This window comes from Lolium rigidum, chromosome 3 (assembly GCF_022539505.1).
Source record: "Lolium rigidum isolate FL_2022 chromosome 3, APGP_CSIRO_Lrig_0.1, whole genome shotgun sequence".
In the NCBI taxonomy this organism is placed as follows: domain Eukaryota; kingdom Viridiplantae; phylum Streptophyta; class Magnoliopsida; order Poales; family Poaceae; genus Lolium; species Lolium rigidum.
The window spans coordinates 167,835,424-167,848,195 of record NC_061510.1 but is presented as its reverse complement, the minus strand read 5'-3'; positions in this window follow the sequence as shown (position 1 = coordinate 167,848,195).

Sequence of the window (12,772 nt, the reverse complement as noted above, 5' to 3'; positions counted from 1 at the left end):
CTATGGATGAGAGCATGACAACCAAGCACCTTACTCATGAAATCAAAACAAGAGTCACCCACCTATGTGTCATGATACTAGAGCATGCCCAAGCCTATAAAAGGAACCCTATACCTCATCCACTTCATCATCTTGTACCATGATACAAGCAAACCAAAGAGTTGGGTCACTCCATGCTTTAGATAGGACCAAGATGAAGCAGCTAGGAGGTGGAGGCATACCACAAGAAGAAGGTTTATCAGATTTCCCGAAGAACAAGCTACAGAAGATAGCATGGTAGAATTCTTAGGCAGACCACATATTTAGATAATCACATCATTATTCCTTGAGTAGAACCATAGATTATAATCCAAGTTCTTGTGGAGTGAGAGGGGTAATTGGTATAACCATATCCAAATACTTCTAGTGATACTTTAGGAAGCCCATACCATGCATGATCATCACCATTGGGTAATGATCATAAACGTTAAGAACTTGAAGTAGAAGCCATTAAGAATAAGTTGATCATGTCTAATACATGATCATGCTTTAGAGATATGTGAGGATAAGTAAAATTCTAATATGATAAGCGAGACATCAACCCTCACATAAAATCATAGGAATACTACTAGCAAACCTAAACCATTTCTAATATTTTAATTAGAGAAACAACTGAATAGTAACAACCCTTTGTATAGTTCAGCATCTATATCAACCTAAGTGATCCTTGATGGAACCATCCTATGAGTGGTGAGGAAGACCAAACCCTAGTCAACTTAACATGGTATCAACATCCACATAGAACCTATGACTAAACCTTAACTTGTGCATCACTTGGTGATCACATGTAAACTCTAATTAAGACCATATCCTAAACTCAAGTACTAGTACAATAATTAGTTGATTAATCCTAGTATTAAAAATCTATCTTCCAAACCATGATATTTAACCAAACACTTATTATATTTTACTCCAGCTTCTGAAACAAGTAAGTAAGAACTGGAATGTATTCAAACCCTAGTTCTAAGAAAATATATCTTCTTATGGGAGCAATAATAAAACCTCTAAGAATCCAATACCACCCATTCAAATATTCCACCAATGTCCTTTGAATATCATTGGTAATCTCCAAGTCCTTAGAAATATTTAGGCACATGAAATCATGCCACTAGATCACACTCTTAAATAAGAAATCACATCATAAGCTTTACTTTGCAGAATATTTCTTGCAAAGCAATACCATATAAAACCATAACCATCACTAGATAATTAGTAAGATCTTTTGGAAAATAAATTAGTACCTTTTATAATTGAAATATAATATCAAATATATGTGAAATAATCTATCCTCAATCAAATACTGTTAATTTGTATATGTCTTAATACACATATACAACTTCATAAACCAACAATGTTACTCACACATTTTCATTTAGTTCACTCAAATTGAAATAGGTAAACGACCTACAAAAACAAAAGAGAATTCAATCAGATTCAAATAGAAAATATAAAACAGAAAATAAATAAAAGAAATAAAGGAGAGGAGCCTCACCTGACCGATTCAGCCCAGCATGCAGCCCAGCACCTCGGCCCACCAGTTGGCCCAACCCAAATAATGCTTAGTGTTATTTCCACGCGAGGGGGGGGGGGAGTTCATCCCCTACCTCCGTTCGAGCAAGCAGCTCGGTGGAGGCACCACGGCCACCGTCCGCGCCAAGATGCGTGCCGCCGCTTAAATCGTCTATAAGGACCGCCGCGCCACCGCCTGGAACCTTAGCCCCTCAGTTTCCCCTCTCTCTGCTTCATCTCTGCAAACCCCAAAACCCTAGCTTCCCGGCCGATTTTCGTCGCCGTCGTTCCTCGCCTCCCCGAGCACCGTCGTGGCCACCATCGTCATCAGCATCATCGACTTGCTCCTCCTGCCCAAGGAATTGAGCCGGAGCGTCCCGTAGCATCGTCGGCGACCTCGTCTCTCCGACGGCCGTCGACCTCGCCCTCGTGTCCATCGTAACCAGGGTGAGCTGCTGGTGCTCAAGCACCCCTTAGCTCCCTTTATTTTGCCCTCAGTCGTGCCCGTGCCGTTAGCCTACGAGCGCTGCCGCTCGGCATCACCGTCAGAGAAGCTCCGACGACCATTAGGAGGCGGCGTTTGTCCCGTTAGATTCCTTGCGACGTGGTTCGAATGGAACAAGTTAGCCCTTAGCGCGAGCCCGAAATCGTCACCGTCGTCCCTGTCTGGTCGCCGGCGGTGAGCTCCATTGCCACGTCGTCGATTTGGACTTAGTCCATGCCCGCGTGGCATCTGACGTGGACCATTAGCCCACTGGTCAGTGACCGTGGGTAACACTAGATAGGGTACCAGTAGTATTATTTCCATTTAATTCAAATTTCATAAATTGCTGAAACTTTGCAAGAATAAATAAAATTCATTTCTATTCATAATAAGATATCAAAATGCTCATAAAAAATAAACTCTATCCAATAAAAATATAATACTCCTATGAAATTTGTATTTTTAAATAAAAATTTAATTATTTAACCTTTATTATTTAAGCCTTTTCTTTTATTCAATATTCAATTAAAATTCAATAATTAGGAAAACATTCTAAATTAAATAAAAACCATTAAGTAAATAAAGAAAACACTAAAACTAACTTTCTTTTATAATTATATTATTAAATCCTTATTAGTGGGATTTAAACCCTATCTAATATTTATCTTAAATATTAATATTCTAAAAATAATAAAATGCCAAGTCCACTATTATTTTCATTTCAAAGTTATTAATAACTTCAACTTTAGAATCAAGTTATTAACTTAAGAACTTTATCACAAATAGGAATCCGTAATTCCATATTGAATAAAACCATAACCTTATCATTTCATGTGAGAATCCTAAAACCCTAAATCCTATTAAAAACCCTAACTCTACTATTTTATGTGAACCCTAACTTGCTTCTAAACCTAAACCCTAGGTTATAAAATGTGATCATGTTACTTTCTTCTCACTTATAGATCCATAATTAGTAACTCAACACATATCCCGGTTCACATGAAATATATAAACCTTGTTACTAATAAATTGGTATTCAAGGTATGCATATCAATAGGACCTAAATGATCCAGTAGGACCACCTAAATATAAACCCTAGTTCCTATTCTCCAAGTCATCCTCCTTAACTATCCATGCTTAGTATCAAAATATTGTGAACCACCCTAATAGCAACCATGTCCAGTATTTTATATATCACCCATACATATCCAACTAAACCATGCAAACACTAAAGAATTATAAACCATCTTGTTAAGAACCAACCATTCCTTACTTGAATTCCAGAGCAAACCCTAGAACCTATAAGCCTTAATTCCAGATGGCTATGTCTTCTTACTCCCGCATCAACGAAGTGCTGCGCCCTATAACACCTGCCGTATCCATGACAGTGACGCCCACCGTGGGATATGGGGCATCAGTCCTCCGAGCTGCGGCGTGACCCTACTCATCTATTCGCCTAATCCGGGTGGGATCCGTATGAAGATCGAGGTGAGAATTTGGTCCCCGCTCGGGGATCCACGATCGTGCTTTCACTCGTCCGCGGCTACACGACGACGGCAGACTTTGAGGAAATCGCTGGATAAAAGCTGCATGCCGTAGATCGGTTTTCTAATCTTCCGTTTCCGTCAAATCTTTCTACTTGAAAATTATTGTTTACGTACTAATGCTCTGACCTCATGCATGGATCGCCGCCGCCGTCGGGAATCTGATGGATCACTGCTACACGTGAGGGCAAGGAATCGGGTCAAACCTGAACACCGATACTTGCATGGATCTTGCGGCCAGACCGCTGATTGCTGTCATCTAGATGGATCAGAAAGCGGCCAGGCATGCGATCAAGGGTTACACGCATACCAGCCCTATTCTACAATCAATTTAGAACAGATTCTTTCATGTTGTTTTGATGCATGCATGGCTTTGAGAATCGTGTGTGGCCATGGACTCATGGCTGTGTGAGCCGGCAACCACATCCGCGCGTCGGTTGCACGCCCGTCATCTGCACCAAATCATCTGCCATCAGTTCCAGCTCAGGACTCGGCATCAACCCGGCCTCCAAATAAAGCAATGATCGTGGCAGCGGGTCGACTGTGCGGGCTTACGGACTTGCCTCTCGCGGACCTGTTATGCGAACTTGCCACGCATATCGCCAACACACCCGTCACCGACTCGCCCGCCGCGCTCAGGAACTCTCCATCACCGGCTCGCCACGCTCGACGACTCATCCGCCAGTGTCCGCATTAGCAAGCTAAGTTTATTTATATTCATACATGCTATAAGTTCAAAATATATCCACCTGTTGGCTCAATCTACAAAGCTGACCACGCAGTCACATACAATCCTCTCTCAGGGACTACAAAAATCATAATTGGCATCAGTTTCAGTTTTGTCTATTGTTTATTCGCGTCCGTCGAAGTAGTGAAGCTGGGTACCAAAAAGCCGACCTTGTCCCGGGTTCAACGACTTGCATCGCGTTCCTGTTACCCTACAAGTGTTTGATGCTGGAGGTTTACCTACTCATGAAAAGATACGCATAAACCTTTCATACTGCTAACTGGTCCATTTAATAATGCGCACATCTTTACAAGTGTTCAATATATTTCATAAATACACCATATTGCAGTTGTTTTGTTTCTCCTTCTCAGCAAAACGGCCTGATGTCTTTCTCGCCACTCGCCACGCTCGGGGACTCGGCGCGCTACAGACAGCGCTACGCGCCAGTCAACCGACCTCGCCGCTTGTCGCGCTCGGGGACTCGGCGCTCCAGACAGCGCCTCTCGCCGGTCGTCTGACCTCGCCGTGCTCGGGGACTTGGCGCGCTCCCGACAGCGCCACTGGCCGGTCGCCCGACCTCGCGACGGTCGGGGACTCGGCGTGCCCCAGACAGCGTCGCTCACCGGTCGCCCGAGCTCGCCACTCGCCATGCTCGAGGACTCGGCGCGCTCCAGGCAGCGCCGCTCGCCGGTCGCCCGAGCTCGCCACCCGCCACGCTCGGGGACTCGACACGCTCCATACATCGCCTCTCACCGGTCGCCCGAGCTCGCCATTCGCCAAGCTCGGGGACTCGGCGCGCTCCAGACAGCGTCGTTCGCCGGTCGCCCAAGCTCGCCACTCGCTACGCTCGGGGACTCGGCGCGCTCCAGACAGCGCCGCTCGCCGGTCGCCCGAGCTCGCCACCCGCCACGCTCGGGGACTCGGCGCGTTCCATACAGCGTCGCTCGCCGGTCGCCCGAGCTCGCCACTCGCCACGCTCGGGGACTCGGCGCTCCCCAGACAGCGCCGCTCGCCGGTCGCCCGAGCTCGTCACGCCACGCTCGGGGACTCGGCGCTCTCCAGACAGCGCCACTCGCCGGTCGCTCGAGCTCGCCACCCGCCACGCTCGGGGACTCGACGCGCTCCATACAGCGCCTCTCACCGGTCGCCCGAGCTCGCCATTCGCAAAGCTCGGGGACTCGGCGTGCTCCAGACAGCGCCTCTCACCGGTTGCCCGAGCTCGCCATTCGCCGAGCTCGGGGACTCGGCGCTCTCCAGACAGCGCCGGTCGCCCGAGCTCGTCACTCGCCACACTCGGGGACTCGGCGCGCTCCAGACAGCGCCGCTCGCCGGTCGCCCGAGCTCGCCACCCGCCACGCTCGGGGACTCGACGCGCTCCATACATCGCCTCTCACCGGTAGCCCGAGCTCGCCATTCGCCAAGCTCGGGGACTCGGCGCGCTCCAGACAGCGCCGGTCGCCCGAGATAGCCACTCGCCACGCTCGGGGACTCGGCGCGCTCCAGACAGCGCCGGTCGCCCGAGATCGCCACTCGCCACGCTCGGGGACTCGGCGCGCTCCAGACAGCGCCGCTCGCTAGTCGCTCGAGCTCGCCACCAGCCACGCTCGGTGACTCGGCGCGGTCCATACAGCGCCACTCGCCGGTCGCCCGACCTTGCCACTCGCCACGCTCGGGGACTCGGCGCGCCCCAGACAGCGTCGCTCGCCGGTCGCCCGAGCTCGCCACGCCACGCTCTGGGACTCGGCGCGCCCCAGACAGCGCCGCTTGCCGGTCGCCCGAGCTCGCCACCCGCCACGCTCGGGGACTCGACACGCTCCGTACAACACCCCTCACCCGTCGCCCGAGCTCGCCATTCGCCAAGCTTGGGGACTCGGCGCGCTCCAGACAGCGCCTCTCACCGGTCGCCCGAGCTCGCCATTCGCCAAGCTCGGGGACTCGGCGCGCTCCAGACAGCGCCGGTCGCCCGAGCTCGCCACTCGCCACGCTCGGGGACTCGGCGCGCTCCAGACAGCGCCGCTCGCCGGTCGCCCGAGCTCGCCACCCGCCACGCTCGGGGACTCGGCGCGCTCCAGATAGCACCGCTCGCCGGTCGCCCGAGCTCGTCACCCGCCACGCTCGGGGACTCGACGCGCTCCATACAGCGCCTCTCACCGGTCGCCCGAGCTCGCCATTCCCCACGCTCGGGGACTCGGCACGCTCCAGATAGCGTCGCTCGCCGGTCGCCCGAGCTCGCCACTCGCCACGCTCGGGGACTTGGCGCGCTTTAGGAGGCGCCACTCACCGGTCGCTCGGCCTCGCCAATCGCCACACTCGCGGACTCGCGTCGCTCGGGTGACTCGCCGAGATGTCAAGAAAATAGAGACTCAAGCTAACTTCGATGAAGCTGACTTGAGCCTCGGGGACTACACCTACTGGATACGCTAAGCGCACCTCCAGCGGATCGACATTTCGGAGGATCTATTCTTCATGATCAAACAACAACAGCGATGACCTCGTTGCTGCCCCCGCCCAGGCAGCCCAGATACCTGGATAGTTACGTCCCTGGATGTCTGATGGGGATACGCCCTAGGAGGCCCTTCACCCAGCTCACTCGCCAGATGAAGAGATCCCAGGACAGCTCCAGTCGGACTGGGCCAAGCGCCCTGGCGAGTGAAGCTTGGAGCGACTCGATCTGCACAAGGCCCATGAAGGAAGCGTAGTGGCCCAAACAGCCTTATACCTATAAACCCTAGGTGGCTGCATATATAAAGCCACCGGGGCTACCTCCTTGAGGACACATGACACATCATCGAAGATCCGATCTCTCCCTCATAGCTCTTGGCGTAGCCGCCGACTGAGCCCCCCCATTGTAATTCTCCACTGAGTAATAGATCTAGCAGGACGTAGGCCTTTTACTTTCCGAAGGGGTTGAACCTAGGTAAAACCTTGCGTCTTGTGCACCTTGCTCCGCAGCTGGCTATGTCTCCTTGCTCCCGCATCAACGAATTGCTGCACCCTGTAGCACCTGCCGTGGTCATATCCACGATGTCGAGGTTTTAACCACGGCAGATGCTACGGTGTAGCACATGAGGGGTGTAGAGCAAGGCGACGTAGGAGATTCCGGAAACGAGATTGGCACACGATGTACCCAGGTTCACGTCCCCTCGGTGAAGGATCGCTACGTCCTGCTATAAATCACTATGATCATAATGTCGCCAGCGTTAGGAGACTTGCTTTGGGGTAGCCGCCGGAGGCGGAGGGAGAGATTGTCTAATGAGAGATCCTGTATGATGAGATGCCCCTGGTGGCTTTATATATGCAGCCACCTAGGGTTTACAGGTATCAGACTTCTTGGGCCACTACGATTCCTTCATGGGCCTTGTGTAGATCCAGTCGCCCCGGGCTTCAGTCGCCAAGGCGCTTGGTCCAGTCGCTCGCCGACTGGACCTGCCATGGGTTCTCTTCATCTGGCGAGTGAGCTTGGTGATGGGCCCCCTGGGGCGTATCCCCATCAGTAGTCGCCGAGCGCGTCGTGGATTCGGTGAGATCTTGAGGCAGGGCGCGGAGAGTCTTGGAGATGGATCGTGGCGAATCGGCGACGAGCTCCTGAAACAGAAGAGGTAACCGTGAAGCAGAAGGCGGTCGAAGCGAGCCAGTAGGTGTAGGCCAATCGGTGTGCACCAGTAGGCGAGGTCGGGTGTTGTGGGTATACTTCATGGGTGTACCATCGACAATGCCTAGATTCGGCAAGCCCGTGTGGCCCGTAGACGGTGACATAGGCATCCCAAATGGGCCTGCCTAATATAGTACCCGGGGTTTATTGAAGGCCCACTACCCGAAGAATAAGAAGACTCGAGAGCCCAAGATGTATTTAAGGAAAAGATAGAGTTGTAATAGGAAGTGTTATTTGTAATCTGGCGGGATGAGTTAGAAACCATCCCGGACTCTGTAATCCTTGTATAGCACGAATCCCTCGGCTCCACCTATATAAAGGGGGGGTCGAGGGACGAGAAGATCATCGAATCATTGTCTGCAAACCCTAGTTTTCATATTCGTCGAGTACTTTTCGGCTGAAACCTTCGAGATCTACTTGCCCTCTACTTCTAACTAAACCCTAGCCTACAATCCATAGGCATTGACAAGTTAATCCCTTGTCAATTGGCGCCGTCTGTGGGAATTAGAGGCGTAAGGATCTGATCTCGATGGCACGTTCAAGATCTTCGACATCGTCAACCGGAAGCAACACTATGGATCGAGGTAAACAGATCGCTACTGGTCCTGTTGATTTTGTTCCTCACCCACCCTCCCGTTTGGATGCATATGCGTATCTGGCGGAGCCCTTGGAGATGACGTTCGGAAGGTTCCACTTTCGCGTCGAGAAGGAAGGATCGTATCGTGTCGAAATTCCGATTTCGTCGGGATCGTCGGCGATCGATTCTGAATTTTCAAGCTATGCATCATCAACTGAGTCAGAAGAAGAAACTTCGGCAACACGCTACGTCAACATCAGAGCAAGAGAGAAACTCGCCAAGATCTTCAGCAATGCATCGTCTGAGTCATCTGCGGACTCATATATAAGCGATGGCTCAAGCGATGTCGACAGTTACGACTTCATCGACAAATCTCTCACAGTGGGCAAGGTCTTCATCAATCCCAACAACGATGTCACCAAACCCAACATAGATCTGAGTACAAAATATCATCAGATTTATGCTATCGAAGATCAAGAGGAAACATCGGAGGCTTTCGACCAATTGGGAAATCCTTTTGTCGATCCCTCAGATCTAAGGAGAGGTATGGGCACTAAATATGTCGGGCCCACACCACGCGTCAGAGTCCAACTTCCACAGGCAGCCTGGGATAGAGCGGCAAAAGCCATAGATGGTTCAGAACCAATGACGACAACAGCTACAGCTCAAGAACTGCAAGCTTATCAATATATGCTCGCACGAACTGCCCGAGAAATAGAAAAACAGACAGCTGAGTTGAACAGGGAGAAAGGCGGCAGCTTCTGCATCCAGCAGGAGAAGGGCAGATCTAAGTGGACAGTCTAGAATTTCGGGTGATAGCCACGGGGAGGCTCGGAACAGATGAAGATCAAGGCTACAACACATACCGAAGCGACGAGAGAGTACTTGGTTCAAAACCTCGACATGTCCTTTATGTCGATAGATACAAGAGGAAATATTATCCCTAGGACACCGGAAGCTGGGTATATGGCAACACAAGCTTACATCCTCGCATCCAAGCCACCCCGGGAGATCCAAGGGAAACATTATACAACATGGCATTGGCAGGAGTTGGAGCTATGGGGACGGCGTTCGTAGCAACGCCTCCCGAAGGAGCGGCAAGGCAAAATAGTCCACGACCTGCAGCGATAACGGCGGCAGCTCCGGAAGGACCAAGTGGAGCAAGAGACACGGGAGTGCAAGCAAGGGTCGACAGAGCAAGGCAAAGCAGAAGAGATCATCGGCAGTCCCGGAGCTTAATGACGAGGATATGTGCGGTCTACCGTGCTTCACGAGAAGAGTCCGAAAAACTCGAGTCCCCTCCGGATTCAAGTTACCCGATCACTTCAAAAAGTTCGACGGCCTGCAAGACCCGGAGGACTGGCTAATTGATTACCTCGAGACGGTAAAGCTAGCTCGGAGGAACTAGAGCAACAGCCATGCAAAGTATTCAGGTGCACTTAAGTGGAGCCGCACGATCTTGGATCAAAAAACTTGCGCCAGGATCCATCGACAGCTGGGAAAGTTTCGAGGACGTATTCGTCAAGAACTTCAGGTCCACATGCAAAAAACCTGCGTCGTTAGAAGAACTGAGGGCATGTCGACAAAAGCCAGATGAGTCAATGAGAAAATATATCCAAAGGTGGAACATCATAAAAAACTCGGCAGAAAATATATCGACGAGAGAGCAATAGATGCATTTGTCGCAGGAATTAGGCGTGGAGATTTTGTCGAGGATTTGGGAAGGACCAATCCAAAAACAGTATCCGCGTTGATGGAAATAGCAAATAAATGGGCAGACGGAGAAGATGCTGTCCACAATAAACGACACAGGTCGCCAGAGGAGGACCGTGGTCGAAATTATCAGTCAAGGCGACGATTTCCTCGACAGTACCAGAACTACGACGCCCCAGGGCAAATCTCGGCTGGATTTCGGGCAAATACAGGAGGAAGCAACAGAGACGATTATCAGAGAAGCAATGAGCAGCGAAGTGATAATAGGGATGACTCCCGCAACAGGCAAAATAGTGGGCCAAGGTTTCCACGACCTTTTGTATCTCCCGAAGAAATGTTAAATGGACCGTGCCAAATGCATTTTTTCCTCGATAGCAATGGGAAAAGACAGTCAGGACACCTACAGAAAGATTGTCGAAATTTCCAAGCAATGTTCAGATGTGCAGAAAACGCTCACGCACGAGCAGCACAGAGAAACCCTCGGGAGCCTAGGAGCGAAGTTCATCTACCACCACCTCCCGCGATTACGAAGGCAATCAACACCAGCTCGGAATAGCGGCAGCACTTGCACCATCACCCTATGTTGATCCTAACTCCAACGGAGCGAGTGTCGATGATTCGGAAGGGAAGGCCATCTAATAGAGCTCAAAAAGTAATCTCACGACAGGTGTTTATGGCGAGAGAAAATGCCTCCACCAACGGTTGAGTACCTTAATTGGTCGGGACAAGATATCGGTTTCACAATAGCGGATCATCCGCAGCAAGTTCCTCGACCAGGGCGGTCAGCACTTATCACTGCCGGCGGTTATTGCGAGGCTTTGATGTTTCTCGAGTATTCATAGATGGTGGCAGCAGCTTAAACCTCATGTATGCGAGATACATTGAGGAAGATGAACATATCCTTAGCAAACCTGAAGCCAACGGACACAAGGTTCCACGGCATCACACCGAGAGAAACCAAGTTACCCATTGGGGAAGATCAACCTCGACGTTCAGTTTGGAACCCGAGAAAATTATAGAATCGAGAAACTGGAGTTTGAAGTCGTGGATTTCCCATCGCAGTACCACGCTTTGTTGGGACGACCAGCATACGCTAGATTTATGGCAGTACCACACTATACATACCTGTTATGGAGATTGCCTGGACCCAAGGGACCAATCACGGTCAAAGGGAGTTTTGCCTTAGGCCGATAAGTGCGACAAGGATTTCCATCGGTTATCGAAACCTTCGGGATGCAAGCGGAATACTTGGCGTCGAAGAGCATGACCGATTACGACGTATTGCCGGACGTCGGAAGGCCAAATAAAGAATCAACTTTCAACACGAGAGAAAAATTCTAAGGAGGTGCGAGATTCACCCGACGGATCCAAAAAGACGACATCCATTGCAAACAACATGGATATCGCATAGGAAAGCTGCGCTCGTCGAGTTCCTCCGTGAGAACTGGAAAATCTTCGCATGGTGTCCAGCTGACATGCCAGGAGTACCCAGGGAACTTGCCGAGCACCACCTAAATTTGGATCCAACAGCGAAACCAATCAAACAACCTTTGCGGCGTTTTTCGGAACCAAACCGCAAAGCCATGCTATCAGAAATAAATCGACTAGAGGAAGCTGGTTTTATCAGAGAGATATCTACAGAAGCCACATGGGTAGCTAACCCAGTGATGGTGCCGAAGAAAAACACGACAGTCCTTCGCATGTGCGTCGACTTTACGTGTCTCAACAAACATTGCCCTAAGGATCACTTTCCCTCCCAAGGATCGATCAAATTATCGACTCCACGGCAGGTTGTGAACGTCTTTCCTTTTTGGATGCATACTCTGGTTATAACCAGATCAGATTAAAAGAAGATGATGAAGCCAAAACAGCGTTTATTACACCTTACGGCGTGTTTTGCTACAAGACAATGCCCTTCGGTCTAAAAAACGCGGGAGCAACATATCAGAGGATGATGCAGAAGTGTTTAGCAACACAGATTGGGAAAAACGTGCAAGTATACATCGATGATGTCGTCATAACATCAAAAAAGGGAACAACGCTGATCGAGGATCTCAAAGAAACTTTTGACAACCTCGACAAATTCTGCCTCAAGCTGAACCCGACGAAGTGTTCTTTTGGCGTCCCAGCAGGAGAACTTCTGGGGTTTCTAGTTTCAGCAAGAGGGATTGAAGCAAATCCCGACAAAATACAAGCCATAGTAACAATGAGGAAGCCAACGAAGTTGAAGGAAATACAACAGCTAACTGGGCGAGTCGCAGCTTTGAGCAGATTCGTCGCCAGGTTAGGAGAAAAAGCGTTACCATTTTATGCGCTGATAAAACAAGGAGATAAATTCCAGTGGAACGAAGAAGCCGATAGAGCTTTCGAGGATCTGAAGCGAAAAATCTCGACACCACCAATCCTGGTAGCTCCGAGTAACCAAATATCAACAGGACTTGAAGAATTACCACAGTCGACGTTTGCGGCCAAGATCTTTTCAGGTGGGCGACCTAGTTCTTCGGCTCACGCAAAAAAGTCATGAAAA